We start from the raw sequence: 14,615 nt of genomic DNA, 5'->3' as shown, positions 1-14,615 counted from the left end.
GAGGGAGGGGGTGGGGGATGGAAGGGAAAAATGAGGACCTGATACCAAGGGCTCAAGTAGAAGGCAAATGTTTTGAGAATGATGATAACAAATGTACAAATGTGCCTGACACAATGGATGGATGTATGGATTATGATAAAAGTTGTATGTGCCCCCAGTAAAATGATTTAAAAAAAAAGAATAATGTGGTGGCACAGCCCACTGTGCACCCATGCAAAGGTCCCTGGCTGGGCCAAAGTGAGCTCTTGGCCCACCTGGGAGCAAGGCCTGGTGTTCCACTCCCATGAAGATCAGAGCAAGATAGCCCTGTGGCGCAGGTCTGCTCTGAGCAGCCTGGGGCTGCTGGGGGTTGGCTCAGCATCCCAGAGGGAAGGCTCACCTAGACCGTGCACCTGTACTACAGCATTCGCTCCAGACACAGCACCTGGAGCCTCATTTCTGCACCCCTCCCCTCCCTGTACCTCCCTCCTTCCTCCCCACCAGGGTCAGGAGTTGCAAAAGACCTGGGGGACCCTGGGCCCTCCCTTTGAGGCAGGCAGCCTTACCCACAGAGCCCCGGGCCTCCTGGCGCACACAGAGAAATGCCCAGGCAACACCGGTTATGAGTGCCTCTGCCGCCCCTGCGTGTCTTGAGCCCGAAGGCAGGCGGTTCTAATCCAGCAGTGGCATCCAGGCCCGGCCCGGCCATTGCTGCCCGAAAAACAATGGCAGAGGGAACCCTGTGTGTGGGGTGGGGTGGGGCGGGGTGGTGTCCCTCTGTCACATGTGGCCCCATGAGTGGGGGTCCACTCGATGGATCCCAACATTCCTAGTCCTGGGCCGTGGTGAATGGCCTGACAGCTGATGAAAAGCCGGAGCTGCAAGCCCTCCCAGGGGGCCTTACTAGAAAGGGCTGGCAATCTACTGCGGAGCGGCCGCTGCTAGTTCCACGGAGCCAGTGCCCCCATGATGGCAACCTCACTCAGAAACACAGGCTGGGTGCAAGGCGCGTGTCAAGGCTGGAGGCTGGGTGGGGGGGGCAGTACTCTGCCCGTGACGAGGGGCTCACCAGGGCAAGCACAGACATGGGGGGAGCAGATGGGCCGGTGCTCGGTGCCCTCGAAGCACCGGCTGGAAGGGACGCAGGCGTCTGTGCTGGGGGAGGAGGGGCTGGCACCCCTTGCGAGAAGCTCTTCAGGGGCACTGCCCTCCTGAGTACTCACCAGGAGAGCGATGTGACACAGGGAGTTGGGGCCACACCGGGGTCACACGGAACGGGGCCGCCTTCCCCACAGCCACGCTCTGGCCACAGCCCGGTGAAACAGACACAGCTACTCCTGTCCCTCCCTGTGGCCCCGCCTGGCACCAGGGGTTTCCAGGGAGACGGAAGAGCAGCGGTGGCGGAGGGGCCGGAAGTCCACCCCCACCTCCGGTGACTCACACCTCTCACCTCCCAAGAGAGACCGCTTGCTGGGCTGGAGAGAACACTCCCTCCCTCCCTCCCTCCTGCAGTGCAAAGATAAGGGACAGGAGCTCCCAGTGCATGGCCGTGCTGCGACCTGTTGCTGTGGACTGGAGCTCTGGGTCCTCTCAGGAGCCCGTCGCCAGGTGCCTCTGGGAGGATCCGAACTGCCAACTTCTTGGCAAGTATGGCGTGCTTAACTGTTTGTGCCAGGTTTGATACAAAACACAGCCTATGCCAGCGAGTCATTTCTGCTCCTAGCCAGCCTAGTAGGGCTTCAGAAGGTACAAATCCTTCTGGGAGCACACAGCCTCATTTTTCTCCTGAGGAGCAGCTCATGGGCTTGAACCACCAACCTCACAGTTATTATCAGTGCAACTCATACCTGGAAAGGCCACCAGGCCTCCTTTATACATAGCCTGATGAGCAAGGGCCACTGCCAGAGAGCCAAATAAACTCAGAGACCCTATAAGACAGGGTGGAACTGCCCCTGTTGGGTTTCAAGCCTGTAAATCCTTACAGGAGCAGAAAGCCTCATCTTTTCCCCATGGAGTGGCTGCTGGTTTCGAACTGCTGACCTTGTGGTTAGCCTCTCAACATGTAACTCACCCAGCCACCAGGCCCCCTAGTCCTACAAAGCTTCAAAAAAGCTCAAACTCACTACCCATGGAGTTCAATGCCGCTTCATCACAACCCTGCAGGGCAGAGTACAGCTGCCCCTGTGGGTTTCCAGACCGTAACTCTGTACAAGAATAGAAAGCCTCATCTTTCTCCCTCGGGGTGACTGGAGGTTTTGAACCACTGACCTTGTGGTTATAGCAGCCCACTACATGACCACTACACCACCAGGGCTCCTGGTCATGAAAAGCTTACAATCCACATCAGGGGTCCTCAAACTATGGCCCGCCAAGGACATTTATCCGGCCTGCCGGGTGTTTTTCCCCCCTTTTGTTTTTTTACTTCAAAATGAGATATGTGCAGTGTGCACAGGAATTTGTTTATAGTTTTTTTTAAAACTAGAGTCCGGCCCTCCAACGGGTCTGAGGGACAGTGAACCGGCCCTGTTTTAAACGTTTGAGGACCCCTGGTCTACATAAAAGGGACAAAGGAAAACAAGCAACCAAACAAAAAACTCACGCCATCAAAAGCAGTGGGGACCCAATGCCCTTGGCACCTCAGGACCCAGAGCTGTGTGCATGGCCACATCCTCCTTAGCTGAGAGCCGAGAGCCTCTCCCAGGCCTCACAGGTTCAGAACCCGGGGGCACCAATGTCTAGGTTCCGCTCTGCTGCGAGCGGCCTGGCTCCGAGGACGTGGCTCCTGGGTCCGGCACCTTCTCATCCCTGCACGTCCGTGTCATCATGGAAGCCGAGGGTGTGTCCCTGGGAGCGGACCACGTTGCTTCTTCTCAGAAAGGAGGCCACTGTCCAGCGGGAGCCAGGTGCTGAGGTCCAGCGGAAGGAAGGGTTCTGGGGTCGCCGTCTGTGAGGGGCTCCCCTCCAGCAGCACTGCGTCCAGGGTGGTGGGAGAAGCACAGCCCACGGATGTCCTAGACAATGTCAGCAGGGGACCGATGGCCCTGTGGGCTCGCAGCCATGAGCCCCGGGAGCGGCACCTGCGTGGGGTGAAGGTGGCCCCTGGTATTCAAGTATTCATTTCGAAGTGTCCAGGGGATCTGGTTTCATCAGGGCCACCGACTCCCATTCACAGTGAGCCCACTGCAAACACAGCAAAACGCTGCCCCACATCCGTCTCCACGGGGTGTGCCAGGTGACTTCCAACCAGGGATGGGCCCATCTTCCAGCTCTCGGTCAGACAGCATTCTGCTTCCACCCACAGGGTTTCCTCGGCTAATTAGCGGGAGCCGGTCCCCAGACCTTTCTTCCTAGTCTGCAGTGTAGGTGCCAGTGCTGGTACTTGAAGTATTGGTGACTTAGCTGCTAGTGCAGCGGTTCTCAACCTGTGGGTCGCGACCCCTTTGGGGGTCGAATGACCCTTTCACAGGAGTCGCCCGATTCATCACAGTAGCAAAACGACAGTGATGAAGTAGCAACGAAAATCATGTTATGGTTGGGGGGTCCCCACCACATGAGGACCTGCATGAAAGGGTCTGGCATGGGGAAGGCGGAGGACCGCTGCCCCAGTGTCTCAGCAACATGCAAACCGCCACTGCAGGGCAGACCCACAGCAACCAGAAGGCCCCCAGCTCCCTGCACAACCGCCCCTTACGCTGGCAGGGGTATGAGGAGGAGGGATGCCCTGTATGGCGCCACTAATAACCCCTGCTCTCTACTCACATGGAATCCTGCTGGCACAGTGGTTGGGTGCTAGCTGCCCCTCCCCTAACCCTTCCCCCTGGGAGAAGCATGCTTACCCAGCACCCCAACAACTTAGTGACCGGCGGCATCAGAAGGGCACCTTCAATCCAGTGCAGGGTGAGCAGGGTAGGGCAGGGGCGGGCGGGGTCAGCGGGCAGGGGTGGGGACAAGGGAAAGGAGGCGGGACAGGCTGGATGGGAGGGAAGAGAGGAGACGGGGCCAGTGAGGTTGAGCAGGAGCCAGTGAGAAAGGGTGGTGACCAGCCTCTTGGGTGCCACAGAGTCCCCGATTTTGTGAGTTTTCATTCACAGTTTTACTGCAACCCTTGAGCAGTTAGCAGGGTGAGGTCAGCAGTTCGAGTCCACTAGCCACTGCGAGAGAGAAAGATGTGGCTCTCTGCTTCAGTTAAGATCGATGGCTTTGGAAACCCGCAGGGGCAGTTCCACTCTGCCCTATAGGGTCGCTATGATTCAGAACAGACCGATTGCAGTGAGAGCAGGCTTGGGGGAGTACAGAAGTGAGGGCAAGGTGCCCTGCTGGTGCAGTGGTGTAAGTGCTCGGCAGTTAACCAAGAGATTGGCTGTTCAAACCCACCAGCGGCTCCTTGGGAGAAAGATGAGGCTGTCTGTTCCAGCAAAGACTGAGAGCCCTGGAAACCCCAGGGGCAGTTCTGTTCTGTCCCACAGGGTCTCCAGGAGCCAGAGTCAAAGTGATGACTGTGGGTGGGTGTGAAGACCCCGTTAGTAGCTGCCAGCAGCTTATGTCCTGCCTCGCTCTTGGCGATTTCTTGTAGAACACCCTGGAGTGGCAGCGGGGATTTTCCAGTGACCATTGGACAGAGGGTCGGTGATACACATCACTCTTTCCTTAATGGTTCAGATGTCGCTTTGAAGGCTCCCACCTCTGTTGCTCCCACGGAAGAGGCTGCGGGGAGCTCCTATCCCTTTGCCGTGGACTCAGCCACATGGCTTTCTCTGAGCCGTGGACCGACCAAACTGGACGGACCCAGCTCACTCCCTTTGAGCCGATGTCCACTCACAGCGACCGTGCGCGACATGGTAGAACTGTCCCTGTGGGTTTCCGAGACTGCAACTCTTTTAAAACTTTACGTTTTATTGGCCTCTATCACAACGTTCAATCACATCAGGAAGAGTTGTACAATCCACACTGCAATCAGTTTTAGAGCATTTTCTTCATTCTTGGACTCACTGTTATTAGCTCCCTGCCTCCCTCCAGCCTCCCCTGCCATACTCCCCCTCCCGCCTCAGGAACACCATTAATCTAGTGACTGTCTCTACAGATTTATCTATCCTGGATTTCACACACAGAAAACAAATGAAAACAAACAAACAGAAAGGACAACAGTAACAAAGTAAATCAGATTAAAAACCTCCATCGAAGAGCGAGCAGAAAATACGAAAATTGAGGACACGTTTGGATGGATCCCTAAGGGGGAGCAAAGGCAAAGGTGCACATTTGAACCGGCAACCTCTGCAACACGTTGCAGCGGCAACGATCCCCTCCCTAAAGCGTCCCGCATGCAGGCAAGGCTGTTCACCTCCCTGGTCTGTGGTCCGAGGGGATGCACCAGGGGCTCAGTGCACGTGGCATTTCCCCTTCACGGGACTAGAGAGCCTCACCTTTCTCCCACAGAGCGCTGGGCAAAGCAGGGACAAGGTCCTGTCCTGCCTGGACAAGCCCTCTGTGCTGCCTCTTGAGAAGGGCGCCCCCGGGCCTGCAGCACACTGGCCTGAGGAAAGTGAGTCGGTGGTAGAACTCTTCCCGTCCATGTGGGAGACCGGGCTCACGTCTCACATCCTGGCCAGTGTGTGGCCCACCTGGAGTCTTTTGCATGTTACTGTGATGGTAATGGATTTTGGGGGTGGGGAGGGGGTGCTTCCAGGCTAAGATGGACTAGGAAGAGGGGCCCGGCCATCTGCTTAAGTCAAATGGGCTGGCGAAAACCTCACGGATCACAAGAGGATGGTGGGAGGGGGCTGCCCTCTGGCGTCAGTCAAGAGGCCCACTGGATGGCGGCTAAGCAAGAGGGACGTCAGCCCTGACCACAAGAGCACTGGCTTTGGGAAGAGGAGACACACCTGGAGAAGAGGGGCGGTGGCCGAGCTGTCCACAGTGGAGGGTGCGGGTGTGCAGGCTGGGCATACGCAGGTGGTGGCCCCCGAGGCTGTGGGGCTGTTTGTTACACAGCAGCAGCTGACTATGCAACCAGGATTTCTAATGAGGGTAAGCGGAGGGGAGGCTTCTCAGAGTATGGAGATAAGAAGTAGGCTGTGCAGGCGGGGTGGCTTTTGGACCATCAATCTTCTGTGACAGTGAGTCTGTGGCCGGGGCTGGTGGTGGCCCTGCCCCTTTGGGTGTCCACGGTGGCAGTGGCAGGCACCTGGATGGAAGCAGCAGGTAAGGTACAGGGGAGAAGCAGGTGGGAAGATGGGGAATGTGTGCATTCATTTAGCTAGATGAAGACTGTAATGAGCTAATCCAGTGGGGCTGGCCAAGAATACTGGAAGTACCATGGACCGCTCAAAGGACAATTGGATCTGTCTCGGAAGAAGTAGGGTCGGAGTGCTCCTGAGAAGCCAGGATGGCGAGACTTCGTCTCAAGAACTTTGGACCTCTTGTCAGGCGAGACCTGTCCCTGGAGACGGGCATCATGCGTGGTCAAGTGGAGGGGCAGCGACAAAGAGGAAGTCCCTCAGGAGATGAGTGGACACGGTGGCTGCAGCCCTGGGCTCAGGCACAGGAACCGCGGAGGATGGCGCAGGACCCGGTGTTTCCTTCTGCTGGGCCAAGGGTTCGCTGTGGGCCCGAGCCCACTGACGGCACCCAGCACTGGCAGCAGCCAGGCGGCAGGACTCATCCAGGGACTTCCGTTCTGAAGGCCTCGGGGGACAATTATGGAGGTTTCACCCCCTCGGTCCCGTGCGCTGGAAGGGGGCGAGGCAAACAAGCCCCGGAACTTCCCGAGAACAAGGACACAGCAGGTAGCGAAGATTCCTAATTAGAGAGGCTCAGGGAAGAAGCCTCCCGATTCCTGTTACAGAGGAGTATAATTACTCCGAAGAATTGAAAAATTGCTTCATTTGATCAAATATTTTGATTAGCAGAGAAATTAATTGTACTGTATCTTCATTTGTATTTACAGTGGATAAATGAATGCTAAAAATAACAACAGCGGCAAAACTGCCTGTCAAAAAAAAAAAAAGATAAAACATGAAAAAATCCAGATGAAAATAGGACGTGGGTCCTGCTCTGCGCTCTGAGGGCGAGGCAGGGAGCCGGGGGAGACCTGTGGCTGGGGAGCAGGGCAGGCCAGGAGCAGCGGCTCAGGTGGCACTGATAACCCAGCACGCCCTTCCTGGAGGCGACACGGAGGTGAGGTCCTGGAGGACACGATGCCTACCTGGGACCCCACACGATGCGACCGTTCTTTCTGGCTGGGAGTAACACAGCACAGCCCAAAGGCAGGGCACGTTGATTCCGACTCACAGCTGCCCCCCAGGACAGGGTAGAGCCGCCCCCCACCCCCACCCCCTCCCTTGGGATTCCAAGGTTGTGAACCTTGGAGGCAGCAGAGTCTCCTTGTTCTCCCTTGCGGGCGGTTGGTGGGTCCGGACCAGGGACTGTCTGCTTAGCAGCCCGACCATGTAAGAAGCCAGAGCTCCTGGAAGGATGGCCGGGACAGGCCACAAACCAGTCAAGACCTGGGGTTCAAGATGGGGACCCTTCACTGACACCCCCTTTTCCCCGGTTCTGGGCTGCTGTGGTCCTCACCGCTCCACAGCAGGAAACCAGGCTGGTGTACAGAGGGAATCGGCCAGGCCGGGCCCCCAGCATGCTCCCTACAGGTGCATAGTGGGGCTCTAGCCAGCCTGGCGAAGACCATTGCAAGGGCCACGGATTGCCAAAAGAACGGATGGAGCTGTCTCAGAAGCAGCGTGGCCAGCCACGCCGTCTGCACGCCTACTTCTATGTCCTCAGAGGCAAGGCTGGCGAGACTCCATCTCACGTGCTCTGGACAAGTTGTCCGGTGAGACCAGTCCTTGGAGAAGGACGTCAGGTGTGGTCAAGTGGAGGGGCAGTGAGGAGGAGGAGGGCCCTCCCTCCAGGAGATGGACAGGCACCATGGCTGCACCGATGGCTGGATCCAGACAGAAGAGTGATTGTGAGGACCTCACAGCTCGGCGGCGGAGGTAAGGGGGGGGGGCTAGTTTCTTCCTGTTGCAGGTAAGGTCTCCCCGAGTCAAAACTGACTCAGCAGTAACTGACAACGACAACTGCTCGTGGATCCTGTCAGGTTCCGGCTGCTGACCCTGTGGGCTAGAACTACCCAGGGCGGGATGTGGTTTGTACATAGGTCTTGGCTGAGGGCCCACTGAGGCTGGGTCCACTGAGCAGCAAGGCTAGCAGGCTGACCCAGTCTCATCCTTCCAGCCCTCAGGGAGCCCCAGACCCCTTTACCCTCAGCCGTCTGCAGCCCCTCAGAGCAGAGGGTTGCCCTTGGTGCATGTGATAGACTCAGCTCACTATCCACCCCCTCATCCGCCTCCCATCACCTCCTCCCAGCTCTAAATGAGCCCCTTTCAAACCCACTGCCTACGAGTCGATTCTGACTCACAGCAACCCTGTAGGACAGGGTAGAACTGCCCCATGTGGGTTTCCCAGACTGTCACTCCTGGCGGGAGTAGCGCGCCTCATCTCTCTCCAGGTCGCTCCTGGGGAGAACGATAAGGCAGTCTGCTCCTAGAGATGTTCAGCCTGGAGGATGCGACAGGGCCACTCTTACCCTGTCTTCTGGGGATGCTGTGGGTCAGTGTTGACTCGGCGGCAGGTAGCGGGTTCGGGGTTGGATTCTGTAAGGTTTATTTCTGATTAAAACCCAGCAGAACCAGGCCTGGCCGAATTACCGTTCCCCTCTGGGGCTTCAGGGAGGCCAATCCTCCTGGTGCACGCTTGTGCTGTGGCTGGGGAGGGAGCAGGGCAGGCCTGGCTGTGCCTCCAGCCACTGTTTTGGACAGTATCCTACTGAGGCATTGGGACAAACACCCAGCAGGACCCTGGAGAGGATGGGGGTGGACGAGTCCTAAGGCTATGAGTGAGTGATCCGTGCAGGGTGGAATGGTCAAGGTTCCCTCGAAGCCCAGAGGAGACGGGCTGGCAGCCACCACGATGGCCCTGGAGGCAGTCGGCATGGTCCCTGCCTCTGGAAACAGGGAGCTTGGGTTTGCCAAAACTCCATCGTATGCATTACAACACCGCTGGGCAATGGGTGACATCACAGTCAGTGGAGCAAAGGCTGACGCTGTCGAGGGTCCCCTTGTGCTCGGATCCACAGACAATGCTCATGGAAGCAGCAGTCAAGAGACCAGAGGACGCACTGCATCGGGCGAACCTGCTGCAAGAGACCTATCACGATGAAGAGCAGGGATGTCACTTTGAGGACTAAGGTGCGCCCGGCCCAAACCATGGTATTTTTGTCTGTTTGAGAGGATTAAGAATGAAGGGTTGGAGTCTAGCCTGTCAATCAGGTCACAGCCAATGAGACCTCTGTGTGGACATGGCCTGCTCCTGAGGATTCTGGGAACTTCCTCCTGGGAGGCAGTAGACACTCTCTTGGCTCATTCCCTTGGAGACTCTCTACTGACAACGCCCACTCCCTGCAAGACTCCCTGATGAGAAGCCACATGAAGCTCTCCTGATGCAGCCAGAGACCTGGGAGCTGGAGGAGCCTCGTGGAGACCCACATCAGTGCTGAGAGGCTTACAACACCACTGGATCCACAAGACTTCCAACCCACTGGCCTGTGCTCTTCCTGCATTCGGCGTCATTGCATGGCTGCATGAGTCTGAAGAGGAATTTATGGACTAGTATCAACATATGGAGTAATAATATTGGACTTATGGACTTGATCTGGGCTGGGCTGGGATGTTTTCTCAATATTCAATTGCTCTTGTCTATAAAGCCTTTTCTTATACCCATAGAAGTGTCTATGGGTTTGTTTCTCTAGTCTATCAAGCCCAACACAGCAGTCCAACACTTAATACCCTATGCCACCAGGGCTCCTGTGCTCAGTGCAGGGTGGGCTGCAGACCTTCCTTGGGGAAAACACACCCCGCCTGCAGAGAGTACTAAAACGGGGTGCATCTGTGCTCCTTTGCCCTTGGAGTCAGGGGACTCCCACCTCTGCCTTGTCTTCCTCTGGGGTCACCCCAAGCATGTGAGTCATTCTGAGTCCCCGTGCAGTCAGCCGGGCCCCTCCTCGACAGCCTAGTGTCTCCTGGGAGGCACTGCTTCGTCGGGGAGTGGAGCGAGGCTTCAATTTAGAAGCAATGTTCCAAAGCCCTAAAAGTGACACCAAGAGTCTTCTGTGCATCAGAGCCCACCAGGGGTCAGTCATGACCAGTGCCCACCAGGGGGACCCCATGGCAAGGAGCAGAGCCCCCGACAGGACTTCTGAAGGCAGTACAGCAGCAGTACAGCTTCCTGAAGGCTGTTTGTCTCACCTTTCTCATGCTGAGTGGCCAGCTGCCCAATGCTCAACCCACGTCCCTCGAGACCAGAGCTCCTGGACAGCAGTGACATATCCGCCAAAGGGACACGGTCCATCCTGGTCATAACCAGGACAGTTGTCATCGTCGGGGAAAGGAAGCCCGCCCGTTCTCTATCACGCTCATAAAAAAGACGGGGGCATCTTTCTGTTCAGAGCCAGTGGAGAGGGAAGCCCGGGGCAGCGGCGGTGCTCGTAAAAGGTGGCAAATGTTGCCGGGTGCTCTCAGGGCTCAGCTGCAGCCCAGGGCGAACATCGCCCATCCTCTCTTCGGGAGCAGAGCTCATCTTGATGGTATTTAACGGGCAACAGGATGGCTTTCTGAGACCACGTCTTCCAAACACTAAGCCGGGGACGGTCTCGTTGGCTCCTCGCGGGAATGTGACAAAATAATTACTCCGTGTGGAGTAAGGATGTGTTTTGTTAAAGAAAGAAAGAAAAGAAATCACATATTTCCATGGCAATGAAGTAGAGAGGGCTTTCGTATGAAGCCTCCACATGCCTCTCCTCTCTCTCTCTTAAAAAAAAAAAATCTATTTATGCTCTGAGCTTTATTTTCACGTTCACGGCAGATACGGAAATTGCACTTTACGGCTTAAAAGAAATGTTAAACGGGGACGGCTCTCTGAAGACAAGGTGAGGTTGGCTGTTTCGCACGTGGCGGTCCTGAATGTGAGGGTTTGCCTCTCCAGGAGGGAGACGGGAGCTGGCGGAGGCCGGAGACTCCCCCAGTCTCCATCGGGCTCTGGATGCTGTGCGGGCATCTTCCCAGCAGGCAGCAGAGCTTCTGTAGCCCCAGGCCCTTTGCTTTGGCCACGCCGCTGGGCAGCATTTTTGTGGTGACAGCCGGGTTGCCAGGGCCAGAGTTCTCGCCTTCGCCTTCCCCTTCCCCTCTCAGACCCACATGTGTCACAGAGTGGACATGGCTAATCCCCACAGGGACAGGGCCCCAGAGCACTGATCTACCTGGGTTGGCGGTGTGTGTGTAAGTGTGTGTGTGTGTGTGTGTGTGTGTGTGTGTGTCCACCACCCACACTTGCATTTCACTGCTGTGGGCTGCCCAGTTGGCCATGGACTCATGGCGGCCCTACGCAACCGGACAGAAAAGCTGTGTGGTCCCGCGCCCCTCCCCGGTCCATCGGAAGGCTGCTGCCCGTCGTTCTGGCAGGGCAGGGCCTTCAGTACATTTCCCTCATCTCTGAGTCACTTGCCCCAGTGCATGGGTGGGTCTCACTGTGAATGAGCTTGGTGACCCACTGGCTGCCCCTGTCGTTGACCATGCCCTCTCCTTTTTAGTGATGAGGAGCAGAGTGCAGCAGGAGGGGTGGGGTGTCCTCAGTGGCCCCCGGTTATCTCCCCACTCCCAGCCCCCCCCTGAGGCTGGCTATCCCCTTGCAGCAGGCCCCTCCCCCTGGAGGACCCCCTGGACCTGGCAGCACAGGCCATGAACCTTCTTGGCCCCCCACGGCCTGAGCTGCGGCCTGAGCTGCGGGCTCGCCCACACGGAGCCTCTCACTGACACCCCTCCAGGCTCTGCACAGCGTGTCCGGCCCTCCGGGTGGCAGAGGCCGTCTCCCTTTGTATCCCCTCTGCTGTGGCGGGGTTCCCGCTGGCCATTTTGGATGTGTAGCGTAGCTGCCCTGCACAGGGTCCAGCCTGCCACCTCTACTGGAGGGGACGCCCCCAGGACTCTGTTCCGAGCGCAGGATCTGCCCAGGAACACGGAGCTACACTTCTTCCGCCTTTGTGCTGAAGGACGGCTCTCTGGTTTTGGAGCACACGCTCTTTGCTTACACACGTGTGCACGCACACACGTGTACACACAAAGCACACATGGACACACACACACATACAGCTTCAAAGGCGTGTGGAGAAGGGAAGGGGAAGATAATGGCATCTCCCCCACAAACCCGCTGAAGCCCCTCAGACATGTATGTGACTACCACTCCCTCCCCTCGGGCCCTCCTCCCCTCAGCCACACGGGAGCTCCCTGCAGGCAGAGACTAAACCCCGAGGTGGCCAGCGCAGTGCCTGGTGGACACAGGGCCGTAGGAGCACACAGTACGCAGGACTCACGGCAACCCTACAGAGCAGGGAAGAGCTGCCTCTGTGGCCTTCCGAGACGAGCTCTGTGTGGGACCAGAAAGCCGCCTCTGGGCCCTCGTTGGGCCCGGTGCTCTCACAGGGCAAGTGCCACCACCATGCCTCCAGGCTCCAGCAAGGGGGCGAGGCCAAGGAGGGCCCCCGGGACAAGGCTAGTGCCCTGAGTGTCTGAGTCTGTGGAAGCTCCCCAGAGAGGTGACCATGGGGCCCAAATCCCCACCTGCGGCCTCAGGGAGCCCCTGTGTGATGCTGACAAGGGGTGTCTACAAGCCAGAAGGAACCAGAAAGAACTGGAAGGTATGTAGCCTTCTAGTAGCCGGAAGCAGCAGTAAGAAGTAGGAAAGCCATTGCTTGGGGTGCCGGGGCCTCTTCTTAAATCCTTGGCACCAATTTGGCTTCATTTCTGGGGGATGGAGATGCTGTTTTAAAGGTAACACATGGTGGTTTAAAAAAAGACTTTGAAGAGCCCAATAGGGGAGCCCTAGGGGCACAGTGCTAACCACAGGGTCGGCAGTTCAAAACCACCAGCCGCTCAGCAGAGGAAGAGGCGGCTTTCTACTTCCGTTAAGACTGACCGTCTTGGAATCCCACAGGGGCAGTTCTACCCTGTCCTGTAGGGTCGGCATTGGCTTGACGGCAGTGAGTTTGGTTTCTGGGAGAGCCCAGAAAATCCACAACCACCCCCAAGCCTCACAGCCCTAGGCCGTCCGTCTGTCCCCGACTCCGGGATCCTTCTTGAGGCCCGCATCGACGCTGCCCCTGGCGACGATTCAACCTGTAACTTTTCAGCTTAGTCCACGCCACATGGAATGGGGGCATGTGTCCCTTCTACAAATACTGGCAGGAAGCACTGGCCGCAACGATCGCCGGCCGTTTCCGACTTCGCAGACCACCTCTTGAGAGACTCAAAGAAAGTAAAGGATCGCCTGCTTTCAAGATCCGTAGACGGATCCCGAGCCCTTGGCCCAGCCCTTCCCGCTGTGCCAAGGTGCCACCAGGAAGAGCTGGGGGTTGCGAACCCAGGGCTCCCCGCAGAGAAGATGGCAACGAGGGAAGTGCCACTCTTGGACTGAAGGAGCCGAGACCGGGACGCGGTGCCCTTTGCCCTGATGTGTGGCAGCCTTTAGATGACAGGGCTTGGCCGAAGGGTGTCAAGAGGACAAAAAGTGAGGTCCAGGATTGTCGTGGAGCCGAGATGGACAGTGTTGGAGAAACGTGGCTGCGAGGAGTGAGACAACAAGAAGACAAAGCGAAACAACAAAGCAAGGAACAAAACAGCAGTCTAATATGGGGAAACATCACACCGGATGACAGCAGATCTAAGCGCCCGGGGAAGGAGGTGCCTCGGGGTCGGGTCTGTCCTCTCACTGCACTTACTCAATCTGTGTGCTGAGCAAATAAGCAGAGTGGTGGACGACACACCGGGAAGAACGGGGTCTCGGGATTGGGGACGGGCTGAGCAATCACCTAATGTGCAGGTGGCACAACCTCGCTTGCAGAAGTGAGGATGACGAGAAGCCCTGGCGGAAGAAGATCCAGGACTGCAGCCTTCAGGGTGGATTGCGGCTCAATGGAGAGAGGACCAAAGTCCTCACACCTGGACCCACAGGTGACATCGTGAGCAGAGGAGCAAAGATGGACGTTGTAAGGATTCTGTCTTGCTTGGATCCACCGTCGATGCTCATGGAAGCAGCCGTTGAGGGACCAAAGGATGTACTGCATTGGGCAAATCTGCTGCAAAAGACCTCGTTCAAGGGCGTTATGTAGCATTTGCATGTGAAAGTTGGACACTGAATAAGGAAGACCGAAGGGAAATGGTGCCCTTGAATTGTGGTGCTGACGAGGAACATTGGACGCATGTTGAAACACTGCCGACAGAACAAACAGCATGTGCCTAGAGCCAGAGTGCTCCCTGAAAGCGAGCATGGCGAGACTTGTCCCACACTCTGGGGACATGGTGCCAGGAGAGAGTAGTCCCTGGAGGAGGGCATTGGCAAAATGGAGGGGCGGCGAAGAAGAGGAAGGGTGCCCGGCAAGACAGACGGATGGACGCAGTGGCTGCAGCAATGGGCTCAAACAGAAGAACAATTGTGAGAATGGCGCAGCACCAGGCAGTGTTTCCTTCTGCTGCACACGGGGACACTACCGGTTGGAACCAACACACACACACACACACACACACACACAC

General features: G+C 57.1%; 1 protein-coding gene across 1 annotated transcript in view; it reads right to left on the bottom strand.

Annotated features, from left to right (window-relative positions):
- Positions 1–14,615, bottom strand: part of EFCAB6 (EF-hand calcium binding domain 6) — a 253,365-nt gene that overhangs the window by 31,408 nt on the left and 207,342 nt on the right. The gene's annotated exons all lie outside the window — the stretch shown is intronic.

The sequence above is a fragment of the Echinops telfairi genome, unplaced genomic scaffold (genome assembly GCF_000313985.2).
Source record: "Echinops telfairi isolate 266 unplaced genomic scaffold, ASM31398v2 ScPeMD7_2;HRSCAF=8, whole genome shotgun sequence".
Taxonomy (NCBI): Eukaryota; Metazoa; Chordata; class Mammalia; order Afrosoricida; family Tenrecidae; genus Echinops; species Echinops telfairi.
The sequence above is the reverse complement of the archived record's forward strand: the minus strand, read 5'-3'. Positions and strand labels throughout refer to the sequence as shown.